Below are 13,018 nucleotides of genomic sequence, written 5' to 3'. Positions count from 1 at the left end.
GGGCAGCTGAGTCATCTCTACAGGGACCCCAGGAAGAGGCAGGGTGTGTGAGACCTATGGGTTCTAGTGGCTGTTAGAAGTTCCTCTCTGTTTTCATTCCCTTTCTTCAATGGTTTCAGTGTTTCTCTTCAATAAATTTTGTTGAATGTTTCAGCTGAGTTTTGCTATGGGCAATTGAGGGGAGGGACTACTGGCTGTGGGTTGGGGACCAGAAAAGGACTCCTGCATTGCACCCATGGGAGACTGCCTGGGAGAGGGTAAGATAGGTACTTTGGCAGACTGGGGCATGATGAGAGAGTTTTTGTTCCACTTAATAGGTGAATTATAGAGTTTTGGGGTTCCATTTGTTCTTATCTTGGGATGGTGCTGTCCCCTTGGTCTTTTGATAATGGGTAGGGGTGATACCGATTATGTCCTTGGCTGGAAGGAAGGAGCCACTGGAACCCAGTGCCTGGGGTTCAGGACTGCTAAATGCGTGTGATGTGTGGAGTGGCACCAAGTAACAAAAAACTGTCATTCCCTCAAGGCCTATACCATCCTTGGTGAGAAACCTGCATTAGACTGATAAGATTTTTGTAAAAACCTGAAGTGTATTTTAATTTGAGGTATCCTAAAAACACGAAAATATCAACACGGAACAATGATAGCAGTTGCTGAACAACTCAAAATCTAGACACTTCTGGGGTTTCTTGGAGAATGGGCACCTTCACCTGCAAAAAGACTTGCTCTCAAGGGCAAGAAAAAGACTAGGTTAGTGATCTGTACAGTGGAAGTACCCACAATAGCTGGGGGAATGGGGTGCTCTCTGAAGGGGTAACATTCAGGGGTGGGAGGTCAAGATTCATGTTAAACACAATGGGAAGCTGTTGGACCATTTAGATGGGTCCAGTGAACACTGCTCATTCCTTCTGTTCTCAGAAGTTGCCACTGAAGCTGAGCCCAGCTCCCTTGAGAGGAATGGAAAATGCCAGGTCTGTGATCTCCTAGCTTCTCTTGCAGATAGGGCATGGGCACATGACCAGGATATATCAATCAAATGCACCTGCTGCGAGTTGAATCTGGGCTAAGAGGTAGGAAGAAGCAGAGTCACACAGATTCCACTTGGGTAGTGGGTAGTAGTAGGGGCAGTGATGCTTGTTACCCAAAAAGCAGTGATAGCCATGGTTCTGGCAGCACCTGAGTCTCACATTAGTGGTGCAAAACCACAGTGTCTTCCATCATGGGAGGAAGTCAGCTCAGCACTTCACCATGATGCAGACCCTTGTTCCTCCAAGCCTGGCTCTCCAGTGCTCCCCAAACACCCATGAACCTCCCTGCTCCCTGCTGCTATCCTTCAGCTAATTCCCTTTGTGCTTCCAGCGGCCACAGTGAGATGTGATAGCAAAAGCCCAGGGTGGTACAAGTGCCTTCCAATGACACCAACCAAAAGAGCACCCCACAGGAGTAGATATCTGTACTACAGCTCCTGCTTGGTGGCTGGGATTTGGGAATCCTATGCCTAATGCCTCCAGGGCAGATCTGAGGGAAAGCAGGTCTCAGAATTTAAGGTGTGGAGCCCTGGGGGAACAGGGTCAGGGTGGGTAGGCCTTTGCCTCTTTTCTCTTGGAACTGGGTACTATGGCTGAAGTCTGAGGGGGAGCTGGTCTGGTGAAGAGAGGGAAGCCCCCAAACTGGGGTGAATAGCAGTGCACACCCTCTGCCTGAGAAGCCGTCCTAGGCACAAATAAAGTTGGTGTCTTCCTGTAGACTACTGTCAGCTGGGTGATCCTGGTCAAGGGTTGAGAGGAGCCTGTGAGAGGGCAGGGAGAGGCCCTGGGATTAGGAGGTGGGTGCTTGTGACAAAGCTTCAGTGTGTGTGGTGGGGGTGTGTGGAGAGAGAGTTGGGCAAGTTGTTTCTCAGGCTGCATCTCCTCTGACTGGAGCCTAAGACTTCCACTGGCTTCCCTCCTTCCCATGAATCAGGAAGAGCATATACACTGATACCAGCCAACTCAAGGGGCTGAGAAGACTGGTTGCTGAGGGAGCCCCTGCTCCCAATTTTCCACTTTGTCCCCATTCCCCAAAGCTTATGTCCCAGGTGGGATGGTCAGAGACATCCCCACAGGCCTTGACAATGCCTTTCACATTTCCTTCTCAGTCTTCCTCTAGTATGCTCTGTTCAGCCTGCAGCCCAAGTCTGTATCAGTCTAGCCCCTTCCTGACCCTGCCTGTAGCCTGGGGAAGCTGGCAGAGTCCTGAGGAGTGGGGAGCCCCTCCACCCCACTTGCTATGTCTTTTCCAGCTGGCGGGGCCAGATTCATTGCTGGCACAGGGAGTGGTGGCTCGGTGAGTGGATGGCCCTCCCTGAAGCTTAGTGCAGACTCTGCTGGCACCCCATCCCAGCCCAGCTCCCATCTGCAGAGGGAGAGAGAGTATTCACCAAATGACAACCAAGGCCCCCCAACAGTGTGGCCTCTGAAAAATGAAAGAGAAATCTGTTGGCTGCTGGCAGGGGGTGGGTAGTGACTCAGTGCCTGTCCCTTGGGAGGCACTTGGGACTTGGCCTTCAACACTTCCCTGACAAGGGCTTGCTGTAGAGCCCTTAGTCTTGTTCTGTGAACACATTCCATTCCGATGACCACACTGAACTTCAGGGACAAGTCCACCAGAGCAGGATTTCAGAGACTCTTAGCTGCCAGGTCCCCAGGGAGCCAATGACTTCTGGGTGAGTGGAGATTTGGGTTCAGGGTGGCTTTGAGAGAGAACTTGGTGAATCTGTGCCCCAGTGGCAACCTTGCTGGCCCCAGAGGCCAGTCTTTCCAAAGACTTAGGGCTGAAGAGGCAGCACAGGCCTGCTCACGTGATGGACAACTTCTATCATCATTGTGTAAATTGCCTCCTTTTCCATCTGGTGCATACCAGATGCCTGGGATCCTGGAAGACTCTGCCAAGGGTGCTGCTTCAGGAACTCATGCAGCTGACTGCCATGCTATTGTAGGGGTGCCGATTCCTGGCTGTGCTCTCCAAGCCGCCAGCCCAGGAAGTTTCCCCTCAGTGATCCTCTTGCTCAGCCCTACCCACCAGTGCCCATGGGGACAGGTGCCCACAGGGCTTTGGGGGAGTTGGGGAGCTGAGGGCACATGTATACCTCTGAAGCAGTGGGGTCAGGTAGAGGAAGGAGGGAGGCATTCTCAGATAAAGGACAGCACTTGTCAAGTGTGTTGTGTCCACTGGGCTAAGCTGCAACAACTTCTCCTGGAATTCCTTGCCTTTCATGGTCCCAGGTTAAGGACAAATTTGCACAAGATTTGGAAGGGAGATGAAGCAGGGTAGAGGGGTCTTTTTCTTTTTTTTTTTTTTAATGCTCAGAAGGTCAGAGTAGCAGTGTCATTGATCTGTTGTCTTGACTCATCTGCTGCTGCCATTAAATTGCTTCCTTCTGTTTCTTCAGGTTCTGGGCCCACTCAAGTGCAGCTCTGTGGGGATGGACGCCCACTTCGTGCAGGTCACCGCATCATCCAGGTTTCAGGTTGTAGGACACATATGTGGCTCCCAGTTTGCCCTTACCCCACCACTCCATTTCTCAGCCATCTCTGTGCCCCTTGTGCCAGCCCTGCTGACTGCAGGGCCAGATGCAGCAGTTTCCCACAACCAGCTGTGAGGGTGTCTTGCCTGTGGTGCATCATCTGTACCACTCAGTTAATGGGTTCTGCTTTCGAAGGAACCTTAACTGGCAGGACACCATGGTCTGGCTCTGTCTTCCTCCCCACAGAGCAGCTCTTAGCTCAGATGGGCTAGACCTTCCCAGCCTATCCCTAGTGTGGGGTGGCCTCCCAACTGGGGCCCCTCTCCAGGCCTGAGTCCCCCAGTGATTGGCTTAGCCTGAGAGTAGGTGGAGCTTGGGTACTCTATGCTCGTCCCTAAATCTTAGCTGCCTGCAAAAGATACCACTGTAAGAAATTCCTTCTATGCCTTGGGCTCTTTTCCTCTCCAGTTATACAAAAAATGATGGGCTAATCTAGCTTCAAACACAACTTCAAAGAGAAAAACAGCATTGGAAACATCTAGAACCCCAAACCACAAATTAGGAAGCTCTCTAGCCAAATGCTGCTCTGTGTGCCCTGGGGTAAAGGGTCAGCCTGGCCAGCAATGCTTCCTCAAAGCTGAAGCAGGAATCAGATTGCCCCAAAGTCAAGGGTCACAGTCTGGAAAGTCAGAGAAAAATACAAAACAAATATCTGGTTCAATTAATGAAACTTAAGGACGCAGGCTATAGGAGTGTTGGAATGTCACTGTGGAGACTATCAGATAAGTGGAAGTCGGAGGCGAAGTGGACATATTGGCGAAATCAAGCACGTTCATAACCCAGTGCGGGTCCTACACATAAAAAGGAAATAATCACAAAAATAATATGATGAGGAAAAGAACAGAAGCCAAGAGCAGATGAAAAGCACATTGCTAGGTGAATTATACAAAAACACAGAAAGACAATAGACAAGAAACACCCCACCCCCCAAAAGCCCCTCCACAGATGCAAAGAAATTCCAGAAAACACAACATCTCAAAACAAAAGAGATGTAGGGTTCAAAGAAAAGATTATTAAAAAACAGAAGAAAATGAAAGGAAAATAACAACTCAGAAAAGAATTGAAAGAGAAAAATAAATATTTCTGAGATGAAAGCATTTTTCATCGTTTCATTCGTTAACTTCCGTGGGATCTTTTAGGAACTAATGCTTCTTGTAAAGAAACATTTATTAAAAATTCAACAACTCTTTAAGTTTTCTTTCAGTTTCTTTTTTGTCACAATCAAAATGAGTGTAGTGCTCCAGATTAAACACAATGTATATATTATGATCCCATTTTTCTGAGGTATATAATACACATACCATAAAACTCACCCTTCTAGGGTACAATTCAGTGTATGTAGTATATTCACCAAGTTGTACAGCCATTATCACTATCTACTTCCAGAACATTTTTATAGCTCCAAAAGAAGGCTCAGTGCCCAAGTGTAGTCACTCCCTATCCTTCCTCCCCTAGCCCCTGGCAACCACTAATCTGTTTCTATCTCTATGGATTTGCCCATTCTGCATATTTATACAAATTGACTCATACACTATGAGGCCTCTTGAGTCTGGCTTTTTTCATGAGTATACAGGATGATCCCATTTAGAGAAATAGTTTTGTCTCAACCTACCCATTTCTTCATCTGTCCATCCTTCTATCTTCTCACACCTAGGTCTGGGGCAATGTTGACAATGGAAGTTTCTGGGTGCTGGGATTTGGGGTGGATTCAATATAGTCTCTGGACTTTTCTGGAACACTTGATTCATTCCCACATAAATGTATCCTTCTCTTCTCTTTTTGCTGGCTGCTTCTTGGCAATCTCTCTCACCTCATTTATTTGAGAAGTATTTATTGTACCCCTCCTGTGTGCAATTGTCAATAGAGTGAGGATGGGGCCTGGGCTGGAGTAAACAGCAGGGAGGATGAAGAGGGGTAGACGGGTGGACTCAGGGTGTACTGAAGGGCTGAGATAATGAGAGTTGCTGATAGACTGGCAAAAGGTGAGAGCTTGTGGTTGAGGAAAAGAGGAAGTCAAGGATGATGTGCAGGTTTTCAGCTTGGGCAACTGAATGGGGTTGCTGATCAGCAGCTGTGCCCATCTGGGGCTGGAAGATGTGTCCCTAACCTGGGCTGTTCTCTGGTCATGAGGGAAAGGCCCTGGTCTAGGGGGACAAAGAAGCCATTGGACTTGAAGTCAAACAATGCAGGCACAGGGCATCGCCTGCAGGCAGTTTCTGCCTAGACCTCACTCAGTGTGCCCTGTTGGAAACTGCCTCCCCACCACTCTTGAATCTGGGGCCACAGGCTCATAGGACCCTTCCTTGCTGATACCTTTCTAGGTCAAGGCTGCTTTCATACTGGTCTGGGAAGCCAGCCCTGAGGGTATGCACAATTTATGTGGCAAAAGAAACAGACTCAAGTCCCAACAAGCTACTCTTGTGTCAATCTGCACTTGGTGGGAGGGGGTCTGAGAGAGGGAATGTGCGGGAGAGCTTCTCATAGATTGAGCCAGGTACCCACTTTGGGAAACCACCATTTCCCAGAGCCTGTGGGCCCTCCCCCAGTGCCACCCCCCCCAACTCTGGAACTGTATTGGGTGAAAGGGAATGGGCAGGAGGCCAGAGTGTTGTACCATCAACAGTAGCCTCCCATTAAGAGAAGGGAGAGGGCCCTGTGAGTGCCCTCCACTTCCAAACAACAGCTGCAGAAGCTTGTCTTGGCCTGAAACTTCCCAACATTAGCAGAGGGGTGCTAGTGCTCTCCTCTTTTCTGTCTCTGTCTCCCCCGCCCTGTGTGTCACACACATTAAACTTGAGCTGAAGCTGAGAGGCCCCTGAGGAAAGCTGAGACCCTGCTGGGTACAAGGTAAGCCTGTGTGGCTTCCAGGCGAAGCCAAGAATGATCTAGCCCTTCCTGTTCTTGGAACTGTGCTGTTTCCTAGACAACGTGTTTTGTGTAATCATGGTCAAGGCAACGTACATTTCTGCTGAGAATCAAGGTCACAGTATAATACCAATTCACCACAGCAACAGCAAACTACTCATCTGACATGGGAGACGGGATTTGCAAGAAAAAGCACATGCTGAGTGCTCGTGCTCAGCCTGCTTAGCTCAACTTCCTTGATGGAGGGACATGGCAATTCTGCACCATGAAATAGGTTTCACTTACTTGGAATCTAGAGTCCATGTCCTTGAAAGGCACAGAGTCTCTTATAAGATTAATGTAAGTAATTTGCAAGACAGAGAGAGCGAGGCAGATGGTGCCCCTGGTAAACCAACGTGTCACAACAAAGGCTATTCTACCTGACCTAGCTTCAGGGGTTTAGTTTCAGCTTGCATATCCATCTGAGTCACCTTGTCTTTTGTAAACAAGCCCTGAGCTGCTCCAACTCAAGCTAAGGATTTGATGAACTCTGCCACCAGCTCACTGTGGAACCAAGGCAGGCACCTTCCCTTTGTGGATCTCAGATGAATGAAATCTGATGAACAGTGGGTCTAGAACAAAACTCTGTAGCTTAAACTTTGGTCATGTTCCTAATTTCTTGGCCCAAGACCAACTGTCAGTCACTCTCTAGCACATGTCTCTCCTTTCTGGCACCTAAAATCAGAGAGGTGGCAGTGCCCCCTCTGTTTTGGTAAGTGTGAGCTTGGGGCCATTATGCAGCCTGAGGGTTTAAGTACCATGTGGGTTTACCCCCCTTCTCCAAGGCTACCTGCTTGGATGAGAGAAAGGAGGAGGAGACAGGGAACCCCGCAGGCTTGAGGGGTGAGGTTTTTGTGAAGGCAAACATAACCTAGAGTGGCCTGGTGTGTATTTGCCCCAACCCCCCCCCCCACCCAGACCACAGTGAGGAAGCCCCATTGTTGGCCCCAGGTGGAAAAGGGCGGAAAGAGAACACAGGTAGGAAGAAGGGCAAGAGAAGGCACCAGAGAGGGTCCCCTGGGTGTGAGCCCAGCCATGTGAGGGAAGGGCTCAGGGACTGGGGTTGGTGTGTGTGAGTGTGTTGTATGTTGGGGGGTCTGGTGGGGAGAGGGAGTGGACTTCACACGTTCTTACTGTTGTTGATATCAGAACTCAGGATGGCAATTCCATGTCATTTCTGGTGTCTGTCCCAAGATGGCTCCAGGTGTTTGAACTTGGGTAATGGTGTTCCCCAGCCTGGGCATTTCTTTTTAAAGACTACCGGAACAAAAGAAAAGATGAGGTTTAGCACCAGGTCCCAGGTGGCTCTTCTCATCTGTCGTGGCCAGTGAGAATGCTCAGGTAACCATCTTGGGTTAGTGAGTCCTCAAAAATGTATGCCCAGGACAACCTACAGGGGTCAGTGTGGGCCTCCCCCTGTACTTGATTCATTAGGATGTGTGGTTGGAGGGCAGATGTTTCTCTGGTGCTTAAAGCATGACATGTTCCTCAAAAGCTCACTACCTGAAGATTAAATAAAATGCAGAGGGTGGCATGGTCCCTGTGCTGCACCACCTAGGAAAGAGGGACTATGAGAGGGGCCTCCTAGGGGCTTCTGAGGTTCTGGGTCCTGCTTGAGGCATTGAAAGCCAGTTTTAAGTACCCCTCCCAGCGGGGCAGGTGATGGGGCCTCTGAGGGGGCTCATAGGGGCAGAAAAGTAGTGAGAAGTGTGAATGACTTCTATTTATGTCCCGGAGTGCCTCAGCCGGAATAGAAGGTGGCCCAGAGAAACCAGCTGACATATTTTGTCAAAAGAATCAAACAGTCCAACATGCCAGCACCCCCCCACTGGCCGCCCTTGCTTCTCCTAGTGTTTAAGGCCCTAGACTTTGAGACTTTCAGACTGAGAGACCCTCTTGCCACAGGCACCCTCTCCAGGGGTTACTGACACCTTTGTTTTACCTGCTGGCCTTGAGAGCTCCCCAGAGCCCAGCTGACCCATTTTCCACATCAAGGGGGCCATTTCTGGAAGCCCTGCCTTGGTGGCTTCTCATTTAGAGCCCTGAGCCTCAAGGTTGAAAACTGGCCCTCAGTCAGTGAGTATAGCTCCAAGAGCAGGGACTGGGAAGGCAGCCATTGGTGACAAGATCTGTCCTTGATCAGCACCTTGGTTGATGGAAACATGTGTTCTAACTTAGTCCCATGACTCAGGTCAGGGTCTCCCAAGAAGGGCTGGGGGCCACCTCCACAGTCATGTGATCAAGTGGTTAAAGTCAGCCTGCTAGGAAACCCTCTCAATTCCACTGCTTTGGTTACCAACTTTCTGAAACTTACATTCTGTTCAGACCTCACGGTTCATAGAAATGCCAAAATCACTTTGTAGTAGATGCCGCACTGGGCACTTTTCCACAGCTCACCTCATTTCATCTTCACAACCACTCCCTTCACTTATTCTGCCCACTGGTGTTAAGGCGCAGGATGGACATGGGAGGTGGATGCTAATGGAGGATCCCACTCACACATTAGAAAAAAATTACCTGGGAGAAGTGCGTTGAAGTAAAGAAACAGGACAGAACTTAATAGGAGTGATGCTCAGGGAAGGGGCTCTGAGCAGAACCTTGAATATGAAACCTGGAGGATGAGCAGGAGAAGGCAGGAGAACATTCTACAGAAATGCAATGCATGTGCCAAGGCCTCATGTGGCATCCATGCCCCAAAACGCTGAACTTGTTAGCAAACCAAAGCTCACATTGGTGAATGGTGTGGCCAAGATGGTGCCACAAGGGAGCGGCTCTGCTATGTTGAATTTGAGCTCTGCTCAGAGCTCTTGTCACCAGCATCATTACTTCTTGACCCCGCTTCTTTTAGGTGAAATGCCCATTTCCCTTTCATGACTCTGCAAAGGCAAGGAATTTGGGGTTGCCCGAGGCACCCCAACTCCTAGATCCTTGCTTGCACACAGTAGGTGTTACTGAAGAACACTGACATTCATGGAGCCCCTGCTCTGGCTAACCTGGGCTAGGGATTTGGGCCACAACCATGGAGCTCAGAGTCTGGTGAGGGAAAGAGGAAGCTCTCTGCAGACCCCACCCTTTCCACCTAGAGCCCTGTGAGTGGGCTTACCAGTGACCACAGTGGTTCATTTGGAAAAACTGGTTGCTGTTGACCCCATCAGACTCACCTCCCAACTTTTGCTGGTCCACACTAAGATGCCAACTCCCTGGGCACCCGTCCTCTCACTGCTCCTCCTGTGCCACTATTCTTGACCCTCACACCTCCTTTTTCTCTACCTCCTGCCTCAATTGAGGCATGGATGTCTCCACTACCACCTGGAACTCTTCCTCTTGCTCCATGTACCATGGGGGCAGGAGAAGGGACTGGGATCTTCTTTGCCCTACAGTGTTACTTCCTATACCTACACTACTCTACATGTGTGTAAAATCTGACCCTTCTAAGCTCGCCCCATCAGTCACACCTATCTTGAATGTCCCCATTATTTGTGCCACCTCCACACCTTGGTCCTCTGTTCTCATGGGCAAACCCTTGGCCTCTCCCTGCCCCAATCACTTACACCCAAGTGCCCTCCATGGGCCCACGCCTTCTTCTTTCCTCACACCCAGCCCTGATCCTCTACACTCCTGTGACCCAGAGAGATTGCCAGTCTCTTTCCCCATCACCTTTCCCAGCCCCTTCTAGGCTCCCTTTCTTCAACTTCTGGGATTCCCTGCCTCCCATGTAGCTGCTCATTCATTCCATTATTGAGCACCAACTGTGTGCCGGACACTGGATGTCATAGTTTAGACATTGAAAAGTAACCCCACAGTTACATGTATGATTACAAATAATGAAAAGTGCTGTGTAGGAAAATGCCAGTTGCCCTGAGAGCTGATGGAAACACGTGTTCTAACTTAGAGAGTCCTATGACTCAGGCCAGGGTCACCGAGGAAGGGATGGGGGTCACCTCCCAGGGGTCAGCCTCTAGGAGGAGAGGGGGTAGAGGATGAACTCTGAGGTGACATTTGTGTTGGAATCTGAAGAAAGAGAAGGAGCAGAGCCCTTTTTGGGTGTTAGCCTTCTGTAGTCATGTGCTCATCTCTCTCCAGCTAGGGGACAAATCACAATGGGTAAGTGTATTAGTCAGCTATTTCTGGGTGTCAGATTACCGCACACATTTATTAGCTAACAGTTTTGTCAGTTGAAAGTTCCAGGCATAATATGGTCGGGTTCTCTGCTCAAGGCCTCACAGGTATTGCTAGGCTGCCTTCTGCTCTGAAGTCTCATTAACGTGATTGGCCAGGTACAGCTCCTTGCGGCTACAGGAACAAGGTCCCTATTTCCTTGCTGGCTGTCAGCTCTCAGAGGTCACCCAAATTTATTGCCATGTGGCCCACTCCATCTTCAAACCCAGCAGGAGAATTTCCCTCTCTCTGAATTATTTTCATGCCCTGAATCTCTGACCACCCTGTCTATGGCCTCTAGACTCAGATTTAAAGGACTCCTTGGATTAGGTCAGGCCTACTGAAGATAATGTCTCTTTCTTAAAGTCACCCATGCCATAGTAGAGACTGGGGCATCATGCAGGCAGTATACCGCAGGGGGCAGAGATTTGGGAGATGTTAAAGAAATCCAAAGCCAAGCCCTAGTTAGTGGAAAAGACAGATGTTAATCAGTAATATACTATTGCAATATGGAAAAGAGTCCACTGTGAATTCAACACAATTCTGATTTGTACAGAGGTACCTGGGTATTTTAAAGGGAGAATGTGGGAGCAAGGAGGGCAGTGAGCCCAGCTTAATAGAGTCAGAGCAGTAAAAAAAAATCACAAAAAAAGAAAGGGGGAAGATGCTTCATGTGAAACCTATCTGGGTTTGCTAACTGGCACTTTTTGAAGTGTGGCTCCTGCCCTCCCATGGAGGCTGGGAGACAGGGGTATTGTCCTCAGATATTGGCTGCAACAGTCAGTTCTTTTGCCAGCCGTGCGTTTTCTCAGGTAGGCACTTCGAAAGGGCTAGTATCGTCCTAAGGAAGCAGACTTGAGCTGTTAGAAAGTTTTGTAGTATTTTGTTCAAGTTTTTGTAGGCCAAGGTTTGGGCCTAGTCGAGAAGAGGAGCCTGGATAGTTTGGTGAAGGAGAGTCTTCGTTAAAGCCATTTTGGAATTCTGCCCATCACAGTGACCCACTTGTGGGGGTGTCTCATTCATTTGCCAGTGAGTGGTTTAGGCAAGGGCATAGGTGGATTCATGGTTTGTGGGGCTCTCTTGAAGAAAAAGAATATAAAATTACAAGTACAAAACTGCTAGGCCCCCTCCCAGGACCTAAGAAGGAGCCTATACAAGTGAGGGGCCCTGGAGCTTATACAACTGGGGTAGTCAGAAGTCTGAAGTCAGTTTCTCTGAGCCAAAATCAAGGTGTCAGCAAGGCTCTGCTTCGTCTGGAGATTCTAGGGGGAAATCCATTTTCTGGCCTTTTTCAGCTTCTAGAGCTGCATTCCTGGGCTCCTGCCCCCTTCCTCCACCATCAAAGCCAGCAGCAAAGCATCTTCAAATCTCTCTGCTTTCATCACTTTTGCCTTTCAAATCACCCTCTTATAAGTATAGAGACATAGTGGCAATCAGGACCCACCCAGATATTCCAGGATCATCTACTTATCTCAAGGTCCTTAACTTGATGATTTTTGCAAAGTGTCTTTTGTCATATAAGGTCACATTCACAGGTTTCAGAGATTAGTACATGAACATCTTTTAAAAATATTTTATTTATTTATTTATTTTTAGAGAGAGGGGAAGGGAGGGAGAAAGAGAGGGAGAGAAACATCAATGTATGGCTGCCTCTTGTGCGTCCCCAATTGGGGACCTGGCCTGCAACTCAGGTATGTGTCCTGACCAGGAATCAAACCTGTGACACTTTGGTTCGCAAGCTGGCACTCAATCCACTGAGCCACACCAGCCAGGGCAGTATATGGACATCTTTTGAGGGGGCCACCAGAGTGCACTGCCTTGGCCACATGCATAGTTTGGAACAGGGAAGGATTGCAAAGGTCTTGACCCAGCTGGAATTCAATGACCTCAGAATCACAGACCACAGAGGGAGTTGGAGGCAGCCGTCCGTCTCGAGAGATGATGGTGTAGCTTCTTAAGAGTCTATCTGCACCGCTGAGAATGGCTGTGCAGTCCGACTCGGGAGTGACACGGTATCTGTCTCCTCCCGTGTTGAATCGACATCTTGCGATGACGCTGGAGTGTCCTCTCCAGTGAAGCTGAAGCTACAGAGCCTGGGCAGGGTGATATGGAGGGTCTGCTGTTGCCCATGCAGCAGACCCGACCACAGAGGGAAAGGCCATTGCAATCATCTCAAAGGTAGAAGGCTGTCATAAATGCCTTGTTTCCTGTTTTAGTTGCTTTTTCTGCTTCTTTTGGATTAGTATCCATTAAGCAACATCTACTTCAGCATGAAATTGGGGCCCCTCCTTGGTCTTGAAAGAGTTCTATGCATACTCCAGATTTTGTCTCTCTTGTCAGCCTCACATCCTTTCAGTCACCCTGGCTTGAGGCCTGAAGGTTCTCTTTCCC

Source organism: Furipterus horrens, unplaced genomic scaffold (assembly GCF_987537825.1).
Source record: "Furipterus horrens unplaced genomic scaffold, mFurHor1.1.pri manual_scaffold_17, whole genome shotgun sequence".
Classification (NCBI taxonomy): domain Eukaryota; kingdom Metazoa; phylum Chordata; class Mammalia; order Chiroptera; family Furipteridae; genus Furipterus; species Furipterus horrens.
The sequence above is the reverse complement of the archived record's forward strand: the minus strand, read 5'-3'. Positions refer to the sequence as shown.